The following is a 13,455-nucleotide window of genomic DNA, read 5'->3' on the forward strand; positions in this document are numbered from 1 at the left end:
AGTGAAAGGCTTGTACACTGAAAACTGCAAAAATTTGCTGAAAGAAATTAAGGAAGATATAAATAAATGAAGAAGCATCCCATGTTCATTGATTGGGAGACTTAATATTGTTAAGATATGCATACTAGCACTGCCATATGGCCCAACAATTCCACTCGCGGGTATATATCCAAAAAAAAAAAAAGAAAAACACTCATTCAAAAAGATAGATGCACACCAATGTTTATAGCAGCATTAGTTACAAATGCCAAGATATGGAAGCAACCTAAGTGTGTATCAATAGATAAATGAATAAAGAAGATGTGATATATGTACATACATATATGTATATAATATAGAGATAGATAACATACACCCAATGGAACACTACTCAGCCATAAAAAAGAATGACATTTTGCCATTTGCAGCAACATGAATGGACTTGGAAGGTATTATGCTAAATGAAATAAATCAGACAGAGAAAGACAAATACTGTATGATATCACTTGTATGTGGAATCTAAAAAGTAAAACAAACTAGTGAATATAACAAAAAAAGAAACAGACTCACAGATATAGAGAACAACTAGTGGTTACCAATGGGGAGAGGGAAGGGGGGAAGGACAAGATAGAGATAGGGGATTAAGAGGTACAAACTACTGTGTATAAAATAAATAAGCTACAGAGATACATTGTACAGCACAGGGAACATGGTCAATGTTTTATAACAATTATAAATGGAGTATAACCTTTAAAAATTGTGAATCACTATGTTGTATACCTGAAACTTATATAATATTTACATTAACTATCCTCAATTTAAAAAAAGAAATGTGCTAGGAGTGAGGGTACAGCTCAGTGGTAGAGCGTATGCTTAGCATGCACGAGGTCCTGGGTTCAATCCCCAGTATCTCCATTAAGAACAAATAAAAACCTCACTACCCCCACACCCCTCCCACACAAAAAACCTTAAAAAAAGAGGAAAGAAAGAGATGTGCATACTAGCCAAAGTGATCTGCAGATTCATTGCAACTCCTATTAAAATCCCAATGGCTTTTTTTTTCAGAAATAGAGAAAAATTCTCTAGGGAACCTCAACTAGACAAAACAATTTTGAAAAGAAGAAGAAAGTTGGAGGACTCAACTTCCTGATTTCAAAACATACTGCAAAGTGCAGTAATCAAAACAGTGTAGTGCTGGCATAAAAACAGACAAATAGACCAATGAAATCGAATAGAGAGCCCAGAAATAAACTTCCATGTACATGGCCATGTGATCTTCAATGGCAGCGCCAAGACTCCTTAGTGTGTAATTGACAGTCTCTTCAACAAAGGATGTTGGGAAAACTAGATATCTACATGCCAAATAATAAAGCTGGACACTTATCTTACACTATAGACAAAAATTAAGTCAAAATAGCTTACAGACCTAAATGTAAGACCTGTAAGTATAAAACTCTTGGAAGAAAACATATAGGAAGAGCTTCATGACGATGGATTTGGTAATGATTTCTTTGGTACAATACCGGAAACACAGGCAACACAAGCAAAAATGGACAAATGGAACAGCACAAGCTTAAAAAATTTTGTGCATAAAAGAACACAATCAACAGAGTGAAAAGGCAAGCTACAAAATGGGAGAAAATATTTGCAAATCATATATCTGATAAGGGGCTAGTATCCAGAATATATAAAGAACTTCCTTCCCTTGAAACATGATTGTTTTCTAATGCCAGAGACTAATTGTAACAGAGAAGAACAAACTTGACTCCATATTGGATCTATTCCTTTAGTTCTAATCCTTGTGCTGAGTCATGCTGTCTCTGCACCTTTGTAAAATAATAAAGTCTGAAAGATACATAATAGCCTTTTTTCAAGGCTCTACCTCCCAGGCTTGACCTTTAAAGCCATAACACTTTTCATTTATATAGAGATTAAAAGGTGCAAAACAGAAAATAACATTTGTCTGTTGGAGGTTTACAGGAATGTCATAACCAGACCTTCACTGACAGTTGCAAGAACAAAGAATTGTCATGTTGCCTCTGGGGTCTGGCCAGCACAAAGAAGTCTGCAACAAACAGCCACACCGCCTCCGCTTTTTGTATAAAAGAAGTCTAACGTCCAATTCAGGTAAGATGGTTCTTGAGACACTAGTCTGCCATCTTCTCAGTCTGCTAGCTTTCCAAATAAAGTTATTATTTCTTTCCCCAACACCTCGTCCCTTATTTGTTGGCTTGTTGCACAGTGAGCAGGACAGCCTTGGACTTGGTAACATCTTACATGGATATACACTGAAGGAATAAATGAATGTGTGATGTATTTATCGTGCTTATCCCACGCTTCATCTTTGTGCTGGGGAGCAGATCACACTGCAAAAATGAAAGACTTCTACACCCAGCTGAGTCAACTGATTAATACAAGACCGAATACAAACCCTTCTGAACAGTAAATGCACTTTCTCTAGCTTATTCCACACCGGATTATACCAATATTCAGAACATTTTCAACATGATGATAAAAAGAGATACTGCACAGAGATTTTTGTGTGTGTGTTTAACGTTCAGAAATATCCCCTGCAAACAAAATTAGGTCAGTTGCCTTTATGCACAGGAAATACTTTCCACAAATATCTCTCTAGAAACATTCAATTATTTGCACGATGTGTCAGCTAGTGGTGGGTGGTCCTATCCAGCATTTGCCTGAAGTTCAGTCACTAAAATGCATATCGATACTGTTAAAACTGGCTTTTATAGCCTAAGACTTGCATCTATTTTTACAGTAGACCAGTTCTCCTACTGTTTTTGTATTATTAAATATAGAGGATGTAGGTGGAAGATAAGGCAGCTGCTAGAAATCAAATTCTCAAAGTCCTTTTACAAAGTGACATGATTACTCCAATACAGTCATTCAGTCTGTGTTCATAAAACATCTGCTATGTTACACTCCATATTGGGAGGGTTATGTAAGTAAAATTTAAATACGAAATACATATACAGAATGCAAACTTAGCAACAAAAAAAAATGTAAAGTACAATCTAGGTCTTCAGAAAAGTCATAAAAGAGTGGGGAAAATTTCCAGGTAATGTGTGGGTGGCTGCAGTGTTGTGAATAATGGTGAAGATAAGATAATTTATCTAAAGCAAAAAAACCCCAAAACAACAAAAAGTCTTACACTAAGAGGCCAAGAGACTTGGGTTTTGAATGCCAAGAAAAGTAGAAAATTGCATAAAATAATTCTCTGTGTCCTTAGTCAATAAACATTTAGTAAATATTTAGTAATTTTAGTAAATACATAAAAAACATGCTTCCAAATTATCTGTACTAACCCCAGATTAGATGCTACCTCTGGGTGAGAAGAAAGAGGGAAAGGGCTTTAGTTGTAATTGTAAATTTTATTTGTTCATTTTTAAGCTTGATACGGAGAAAAGTGTTAATATATGTTACATGCATGAGCCACATCATTTTGAATCCCTTTGTTTTGTTTTCATTGTAAGTCTCAAATATGCTCTTGGCCATAATTTTATGTTCAATAGCATTTTGCTTACATGCATTTCATAATCAGCAATTTTTATTTTATACAAATATCAACTTCAACTAATGTGATTTTATCCCATTTTTTGTGTATATATATATATATATATATATATATATATATATATTTATTGAAGTATAGTTAGTTTACAATGTTGTGTTAATTTCTGGTGTACAGCACAATGCTTCAGTCATACATGCACATACATACATTCGTTTTCATATTTTTTTCACCATAAATTACTACAAGATATGCAATATAGTTACAGTTTCCTGTGCTGTACAGTATGAAATTGTTGTTTATCTATTTTATATATAGTAGTTAGTATCTGGAAATCTCAAACTCCCAATTTATCCCTTCCCACCCCCTCCCCCCTGGTAACCATAAGGCTGTTTTCTATGTCTGTGAGTTATTTCTGTTTCGTAAATAACAAAAAATTTGTTTGTCTTTAAAAAAAATTTTTTTTTTTTTTTTAGATTCCACATATGAGTGATATCATATGGTATTTTTCTTTCTCTTTCTGGCTTACTTCACTTAGAATGATGATATCCAGGGCCATCCATGTTGCTGCAAATGGCATTATTTTATTATTTTTTATGGCTGAGTAGTATTCTGTTGTATAAATATACCACAGCTTCTTTATCCAGTCATCTGTCATTGGACATTTAGGTTGTTTCCATGTTTTGACTATTGTAAATATTTCTGCTATGAACATTGGAGTGCATTTATTTATTTATTTATTTTGAATTAAGTTTCCTTCTAGATATATGCCCAGGAGTGGGATTACTGGATCATATGGTAAGTCTATTTTTAGTTTTTTTGAGGAATCTCCATACTGGCTGCACCAAACTACATTCTTACCAACAGTGTAGGAGGGTTCCCTTTTCTCTATACTCTCTCTAGCATTTATCGTTTGTGGACTTTTGAATGATCGTTATTTTGACTGGTGTGAGGTGATAACTAATTGTAGTTTTAATTTGCATTTCTCTGATAATTAGTGATATTGAACATTTTTTCATGTGCCTATTGGCCATTTGTATGTCTTCGCTGGAGAATTGCTTGTTTAAGTCTTCTACTCATTTTTTGATGAAGTTTTTTTTTTTCTTATTAAGTTGTATGATCTGTTTATATATTCTGGAGATTAAGCCCTTGTCAGTCTGATCTCTTGCAAATGTTTTCTCCCATTCCATAGGTTGTCTGTTTTGCTTATGGTTTCCTTTGTTATGCAAAGGCTTATAAGTTTAATTAGGTCCAATTTGTTAATTTTTGCTTTTATTTTCATTGCTTGGGTAGATTGCCCTAGGAGAACATTGCTAAGATTTATGTCAAATGATATTTTACCTATGCTTTCTTCTAAGAGGTTTATAGTGTCTTGTCTTATGTTTAAGTCTTTAAGCCATTTTGAGTTTATTTTTGTGTGTGGTGTTAGGAGGCATTCTAACTTCACTGCTTTACATGCAGCTGTACAGTTATCCCAGCATCACTTGCTGAAGAGACTGTCTTCACTCCAATGTATGTTCTTGCCTCCTTTGTCAAAGAGTAATTGACCAAAAGTTTGTGGGTTTATTTCTGGGCTCTCTATTCTTTTCGATTCGTCCATATGTCTGTTTTTGTACCAATACCATGCAGTTTTGATGACTGTAGCTCTGTAGTATTGTCTGAAGTCTGGGAGGGTTATCCCTCCAGCTTCATTCTTTTTCTTCAGTATTGCTTAGACAATTCGGGGTCTTTTCTGATTCCATATAAATTTTAGGATTATTTCCTTTTAATTTTCATTCTATAATTAAGTTTTTAATGATCTATTCTGATACAGAATTGACATTTTCAGATTATGTCTGTCCATTTACCACCTTACTTAAAGTTTTGTGTAATTTTGCCTTTTTGTTTCAGGTAGAAGAGCTTCTTTCAGCATTTCTTTCTCTCTTTTCTTTCTTTCTCCCTTCCTTCCTTTCTTTCTCAATCTCTCTTTCTTTTTCTTTCTTTCTTTTGTTGATTTATTTCATCTTTTTTTTTAAACTTTTTTTTTTTGGCTAATTTTTTTTTTTTTTTTGATGGAGGTACTGGGGATTGAACCCAGTACATGCTAAGCACGTGCTCTACCACTGAGCTATACCCTCCTCCTAACATTTCTTGTAAGGCAGGTCTAGTGGTGATGAACTCCCTCAGCTTTTGTTTGTCTGAGGAAGCACTTCTTCATATCTGAATGATAACTTTGCTGGATAGGGCATTCTTGTATAATAGGTTTAATCTCTCATTATTTTGAGTATGTCATTTTACTCTCTCCTGGCCCATAGAGTTTCTGCTGAGAAATCTGCTGATAGCCTAATGGGGGTTCTTTTGTAGGCTGCCTTCCTTTTTTCCCTGGCTGCCTTCAAAATTCTTGCTTTGTCATTAACTTTTGACAGCTTTAATATAATGTGTCTTGGAGTTGATCTTTTTGTCGAGGGTTGTTCTCCTAGCTTCATGAACTTGTATATCCAGTTCCTTCCCCAGGTTTGTGAAGTTCTCAGCTATGATTTGTTTAAATACTCTCTCATCTCCCTCTAGGATACCATTGCACTAATGTCACTCTTACTAAAAGAGTCATATCTCGTAGAATTTCTTCTTTTCTATTTTTTTTTTTTTTAGTTTCAGTTCTCTCTTCTTCTACCTGTATCATTTTGAGATTTCCTTCTTGAAGCTCACTAATTCTTTCTTCTGTGTGATCTGCTTTATTTTTCATGCTTTTTAATGCCTTCTTTATCTCATTTATTAAGTTCTTCAGTTTCAGAATTTGTTTAGTTTTTTTTTTTTTTTTTTAGAGTTTCAGTCCCTCTAGTAAAGTATTCCTTCTGTTCATTCTTAGTTTTATTCCTGCACTCATTGAACTGCCTTCCTGAGTTTTCTTGGAGCTTGCCGAGTTTCTTTATGACAGCTATTTTGAAATTATATTGTTTAGATTACAGTATTCCATGACTTTAAGTTTGGTTTCTGGAGAATTGTCATTTTCTTTTTATGGTACCGTGTTCCTGTGCTTTTTCTAGGTGTTTGATGTATTGTCCCGATCCAGCACATTAGAAGTAGCAAAGACTTCTTTAAGTAAATCATCTTTTCTCTTTTTTTCCACTTGATTCTACTAATTCAACAGGTTGGTAATAAAGTATTTCTTTCGTTTTTCGGTAGGTGGTGCAATAGCACAGGTTTTGGTTTTTATTACCTGGGGTGCCTCTGCTTATAGCTGAGATTCAGCACGCACTTTCCACCCTCTACCACCTCTGCCGAATGTGTCACCCAGTGCCCTCACTCTCACTGCTTGTTCCGCTGGGATCTCAGGGTCTCTGGTGAGTTTCTCCTTCTGGCGTTGCTGCTGTCATTGGCATCGTCCCCTAGGGCACCAGGATGGCAGGCACCTCTGTCATGCAGGGGACCTCCTGGGCTAAGCAATGTGGGGAAAAGGAGAGGCCTGAGTCATGGGTGCCTCTGCTGTGTTTCCATTTTCATTTTTTCAAGATACTTTCAATTTCCCCTTTGATTTCTCCTTTCACTCATTGGTTGGTTGGGGAGTATTGTTTAATTCCAAATGTTTGTAATTTTTCCAGCTTTCCCGATGTTGTTGATTCCTGTTTTAACACTATTGTGTTTGGAAATGCTACTTGGTACGATTTCAATCTTCTTAAATTTACTAAGACTTCTTTTGTGACCTGTCATATGGTCTATCCTGAATAATGTTCCATGTGCATTTGAGAAGCATGTATATTCTGCTGCTGTTGGATGGAATACGCTATAACTGTCTGTTAGTCCATTTGGTCTAATGCACACATCAAGTTCAACGTTTTCTTGTTGATTTTCTGCCTGGATGATCTATCTTTTGCTGAAAATGGGGTATTGAAGTCCCCCATGATTACAGTATTGTTGTCTATTTCTCCCTTCAGAGATGGTGTTTCTCTCTACTGCCATCTCCATTGCATTCATTGAATTCTTCAACTTCAGAATTTCCTGTGTGATTCTTTTTTATGGCTTCCATCTCTTTGTTAGATTTCTCATTTTGTTCATGTGTTGTTTTTCTGATTTCACTGAATTGTCTTTCTGTGTTTTCTTGTAGCTCATTGCATGTCTTCAAAACAGCTATTCTGAAATTTTTTGTCTGGTCAACAACAAATCTATGTGTCTTTGAACTTTGATTTTGGATGACTATTATGACCTTTTGCTGATGTCATGTGCCTTTGATTATTTATGTTCCTTGGAGTCTTGCATCAGTGTTTTCACACTCAAAGTAGCAGTCACCTCCCCCAATCTTCACAAGCTGCCTTCAGGTGAGAGAGACTTTAGGCAGGTCCTGCTTATATTCTGAGGCTTTCTCCAATCTTGTGTAGACACACTGGCTTCACATTTCTTGCTCCCTCTCCTGGCCAAATTCTGAAGCTTGCATATCTTCTCTCGACCTCACAACACGCCAGCCTGAAGGTTGGTAACCTCCTTTTTCTCCCCTAGAAGGTAGCGCTGTAGCTCAAGACTGTAGTTTCTCCCTTGTGCTCAGACCCTGGCTTGTCTTCTGTGCATCCTGTTTATCCAAGCTTGCTCTCACCCCCCCCCGCCAGGAGTGCACGCCAGGAACCAGGTACAGAGTTTGGGGGAAGTGTGAGTTTGGCACATGGGGCATTGGGGGCACCCACAGACAGTTGGGGGATCCTCAAATGAAGTTTTCCCAGAGGTCTTGCATAGGTCTCCTGCTTGAGTGTAGAACAGAGGCAACAGGCAGCCCTTTAATGCCCTCCGATACTCTTATCCGCCTCTTTCCCAGTCCCTTCCTTCCCCCCGAGTCATGGGATTCTTGCTGTAATACTCTGAGTGTGGAGGGAGAACAAGAGATTCCTTTAGAAACATCCCAGGCAGCTGGAGCATCCAGGCACTCCCTCACGGCTGTCCCTTTTCCCCTTGGAAGTGACCCCTAGCCTTTTTCTTCTCTAAGCTGTGTGGCCTTGGGAAGGAGTGATGCTCACAGACTTCATTTTTTGTTGTTGGTTTGAGCTCCTGTGGAATTCTAGAACTTCCCCTTTAGAAGCCTGAACTCCTGTTAAGGCTCTCTTGATCAGAGGTGTCTGCCCAAACCGTCATTTTTCAGAGGCTGGAGCCAGTTCACAGGCTCCTGCGGGTTCCACAGCTGTACTGGGGTATGTCTGCCTGTCACCCAATGCAGGGGTGAGTGAGACCCTTCCTGAGTGCCTTGGGGTATGGTGCTGGGTACCACAGCTCGCGCAGAGGCTCTTCTATTCATGCCTAGATGCCAAACTTTAGAAGTTAAAGACGGGGGAGTATGACGGATGCCGTATGCCACCATAGCATCACCCTGTAAGTGTTATAATTTGAATTAATGTTCTTAATTTTATATTTGTTGGTCAATCGAAAGTCTATTCAATGAATTTCTACCTTTGCCAGAAGAAGAACTTAGCCACATTTATGTTTCTTACATTTGTATCTCTTTTGAGGGTAAGAACAATCACAATTGTGGTTCAGCCTCAGGTGTAGACTTCTTCACATGGAGTGTAAGATTGGTTATGTGCTACTTAGTTTAAACTTCAATATTGGATACAGCCCTGAGCTCTAGTGGAGAATCTATAGTTGAAGTACTTTCTTCATTTCTTTCTGAGATTCTTATTTTCAACTATCCATTCGTTGCCTGGGTTTCTTTGTTAATTCGTTTACTTTCAGAAAGAGTCTTTGTGGGTTGTATTCAGTAAGTTCCTCGTGTTAAGTTTCGATTTTATATTTGCATGAGAACAGGATGGGTGTAAGAGCTTGGCTCACCCCGTTTCCTCACACAGTGTAGACATTCTCTTATATTCAGCCATTCGTGTGGCTGTGGCAAAGTTTAAGGTGAGCATCGTAAGCAGCAGACATTTTCTTTATGCTGAAAAATAAGAAACATCGTCAGGATGTGCTTTACTTCTTTTTTTTCTTTTCTTTTCTGTAACCGTCACATTAGTTGTCCTCTTATTTGAGTAAAGTTTTTTCCTATTAATGCTTAATTTTTTTGTAGTGTGTTCTAGTCTTCAAAACACTCCTTTTATGCACGTTAGCTCTCCTTACTCCATCTTTCCTAACAATCGCCTTTTCAAATGCTTTAACTTTGGCAGAGTCAATTTTACTACATGATACTTCTACAGTTTTCCTCTCTTGAAGAGTATCCGAGGGCATTCCTTTCTTTCTGATAAGGGTGTCAGGGGTGTTTTTCACCCTCCTTTCCTGTGCTGAGTGATGCCAGCCTATTTTTCCTCAATTCTGTCCTACCCTTCTAATTACACGTGTTCTAAGTGTTCTCTTTACAGTCTAAGTTGTCCACGACTTCTTAAAGTACGAAGAATATTTATATGAAATTATCTTATTTCTTCTGAAATGTTTATTCAAATGCAAATTCTGCATCTGCTTTGGGGTCTGTTTTACCCTAACTATGGTGAAGATGGCAGTAAAACAGTGTGTGGGGAGCATCTATGTACAGGCCCCCGGCAAGTTATTTCTGGAAATTCATTCTGTGTGGGGGTAGCTTTCCAAGCCAGTCATTTGCTCAAAGATAGTTTTGAAAGGGACGGGCGCATATAGTAACATGGATGAGCCAGGAATTTTCACTTTTACACCTGGCATAATATGAAACTGTCAAAGAATTTCAGGGAACAGGTAAACTATATACACACACATTAGGAGCAATGGAAGTGGGGTTTGGGTGGGAGTACAAGAGGAGGACTTGTGTAACTAAACACAATCCCAGTTTTCCAACAATTGATAAGAAGAAGTATCATTTGCTGATCTCTAATCTCTCATGCAGAACCTTTCAATGTCAGCTGAACGCTTTAGTAGCAGCCGATTTTCAGAAAATACTTTTCTGCTGGTATTCAGTCTCCACCTTCAGATCCCCTAGTGAAATTTTAAACATATATTGTATCATTAATGAGAAAAGTGTTTTAAGCAGTAGTAATCACATTATTCTAATGTGGAAATTTTAGCAGTCTAACTCAGTATCATTTGCATTTAATCCTCTTCTAACAACACCCCACATTTTCTCTCTATTTTTTGACGCATGTTGGATGGCTGTATTGGCTTTACTACTCTTTAACAAATTATCTCCAGATGTAGCAGCTTAAAACAAGAATCATCTATTATATTGTGGTGTCTGTGGCTCAGGAATCGGGGTGCAACTCTGCTGGATACTCTGACCTGAGGTTTCTCAGTCAAGGTGCTGTCCGGGACTGCAGTCATTTTGAGGCTCAAATGGGGGAAAATCTGTTTCCAGCCTCACTCACACGGCTGTGAGTTGGCCTCAGGTTCTAGATGGTTACTCCAGATGGATTGACACGGGGACCTCTCCATAGAGTTCCAAGAAATAAAGAGTTAGAGAGTTTACACAAGACAGAATTCACAGTTTTTTGTAACCTAATCTCAAAAGTCACCTATATTCGTTTTACAAAAACTGAAGTGCAGTTGATTTACAGCATTAGTTTCATATGTACAGCAAAGCAATTCAGTTATACATACACATACAAATATAGTTATATATTTTCAGATTCTTTTCCATTATATGTTATTACAAGAAATCAATTACAGTTCCCTGTGCTATACAGAAGGTCCTTGTTGTTTCTTTATTTGTATGTAGAGTCATGTGTATGTGTTGATTCCAAACTCCTGACTCACCCCTCTCCCGCTCTAGCGCCTGGGGCGACCTCAGGGTGTATATTCATGTTGCTGTATTATCGTCATTAGAAGTCAGTTACTAGGTCCAGTCCAGACTCCAGCAGAGGTGACTACACACAGACATAAAAGCATAAGGGTGGAGGGTCACTGGGGGTCCTTAGAGGGGGGTCCCTGACTTGCAATGATGCACATCTTCCCTCCACGCAAAGCACATTCACCCTCTCAAGGTTCCCAAGCATCTAAACCCGCTAAATCATCGGTTCTAAGTGCAGAATCTTATCGAATAAATGAGTTTCGTATGTGGCTGTTTCCTTGGATTTCGTTGTCTGAATACAGGTGCTGCAGGTACGTGGATCTGAGAAACTAAAGGGACAAGTTATTTCTTCCCCACACGCCCAGTGCTCAACGGTGGGCTGTGGATAAGCCTTACAGATGTTCTTGTTCAAAAAGGGACAAAGCAGTAGGCGCAGAGAGGTGACTGGTCCATGACAGCTTTAATATTTGCTTATTTTCTTGCCTTGGACAACATGTATAATCTTTTCAAGCTTGTTTCTAGATCAGTACAATCTGGAGATAGTGGTGCTTTGTGAAGACTGAGGCAATCTGTGTAATGGGTTTGTTAGTGGGTAGCGAGACCCCTAAATTAGGAGACCCAACAAAGTGTGCGTCCTTGCCTGCCGGCTGGAAAGAATTCACAGCCGAGGCAGAGGGACAGAGTGAAAACTGTTCTTATTTTTCAAAGGTGGGAAAGAAAGGAAAGTGCTCGACAGGGAGAAGGACAGAAAGCTCTCAAGTGGGGAAAGGAAGTGCTCGAATGAGGAGCCACGATGGTCGGGCCACGTGGACTTTTATGAGAGGCTTCCACCATCATGCCCTCCTTCCAGGTGTGATGGAGCCAATCGGTCCTTGTTTGAGTTTTGCAGTCCTCGCGTGGGCTTTTCCCATTGCTGTCGTCATGGCGTTGGCGGGTGTGTCCCTTAGCATCTAACGCATTACAGTGAGCGTGTAACGAGGCTGGAGACCTGCTGGAAGTCACATCCTCCGCCACCTTGGCCTCTGTTGGTTCTAACTCGTTCTTGTTTTTCCTCACTGCAGCTGCCTCCCAAGACTGAGATAAGCATAACTGGTTCCTATTTGAGGGAGCGGCAGGCGTGTGATCCTGGGGCAACAGTTTTGGTGCCGAAAAGGAAAGCTGCTTTTAACCAGAGTGCTTACAGTTTGGTGGACTCAGAGTCCCCTCCAAAAATCCATCTCCAAAGATTCTGTTCAGCCATGAAAGCTTTGAAGGAACGTGAAGGAATGATCCCAGTTAATCAGTGAGACAGGCGGTCAGAGGCGTTGCCGTCCCCCAGTGCCTGCAGGCTTGTCCTCAACTCCAGGAGGCTGCTCTTTTCTGACTCCTGGAGGCCTGGGAGACGCTGGCTGCTCTAAGAACAAGAGGCGGGGGGTGGGGGTGGGAGTGGGGGCGCTACAGGGCCCTGTTCCCTTTCAGATTTAAGAGGGCTTCTGGCTGGTGGAAGCCTCACTTCAAGGTAGACCCCGTACATGTTGCCTACACTCTCCGTGTTATAGTCACTATAAAAATAAACTATGAATAATGTGTACAATGAATATGTGTCAGTGAACTCAGGTTTGGCTTCTCCCCACTCAAAAGTCTATGATTTGAGAGGCAAGTGTCCGAAGAAAGAAAAGGTGCTTTAATCAGAAGAGGCTGCAACCTGGGGAGATGGAGAGCTCAGTGTCTCCTAAAGACAATCTCTAAAGATTCGGCTCAGCCCTGAAGGTTATAAAGGGAAATGGGGAAGTGAGCTCAGTTAATCACTGAGACGGGGAGTCACAGTCATCCCCACACCCTCTGCCTGCAGCTTGTCAGCTTTTTGTGAACTTTTCTTTGGATGCTATCTTGTTCACATGGTTTGTTTGCAAGATGACTGAAGGGGGAGCTAGGGAATAGAGCTGGTTGTTAACGTCTTATTCTCCATTTATACACTCTTATGATCAAAGGAACAAACCCAACAAGTTAGGCAACTGGGAAGACAAAAGAAGCCTCCCGCAGACAGCGCTTTCCTGCAAAGAGCTCTTTCCTGCCCACGCTGCTGACAGATACAGCATCTTTAGTCGTTCCAAAAGTCATTGAAAAATGTTAGTATTTGTTTTAAGTAATTTCTGAAGTAGGAAGAAAAATATTTATTGTGTACGTCAGACTTTTGACCTGAAAAGGATTCTTATTTTCAGTTTTGCACAGGAAACACTGCACTTTATCACTGATCTGCTCAGGCAGTGTC

General features: G+C 39.1%; 1 long non-coding RNA gene across 1 annotated transcript; it reads left to right on the forward strand.

Annotated features, from left to right (window-relative positions):
* The first annotated feature begins 7,957 nt into the window (after positions 1 to 7,957).
* On the forward strand, positions 7,958 to 12,616 carry LOC141575951 (uncharacterized). Its single transcript, XR_012504088.1, has 3 exons — positions 7,958 to 8,105; positions 8,685 to 8,836; positions 12,266 to 12,616. It is a non-coding gene; the product is annotated as an uncharacterized LOC141575951 (long non-coding RNA).
* Positions 12,617 to 13,455: the final 839 nt, after the last annotated feature.

Source organism: Camelus bactrianus, chromosome 34 (genome assembly GCF_048773025.1).
Source record: "Camelus bactrianus isolate YW-2024 breed Bactrian camel chromosome 34, ASM4877302v1, whole genome shotgun sequence".
Classification (NCBI taxonomy): domain Eukaryota; kingdom Metazoa; phylum Chordata; class Mammalia; order Artiodactyla; family Camelidae; genus Camelus; species Camelus bactrianus.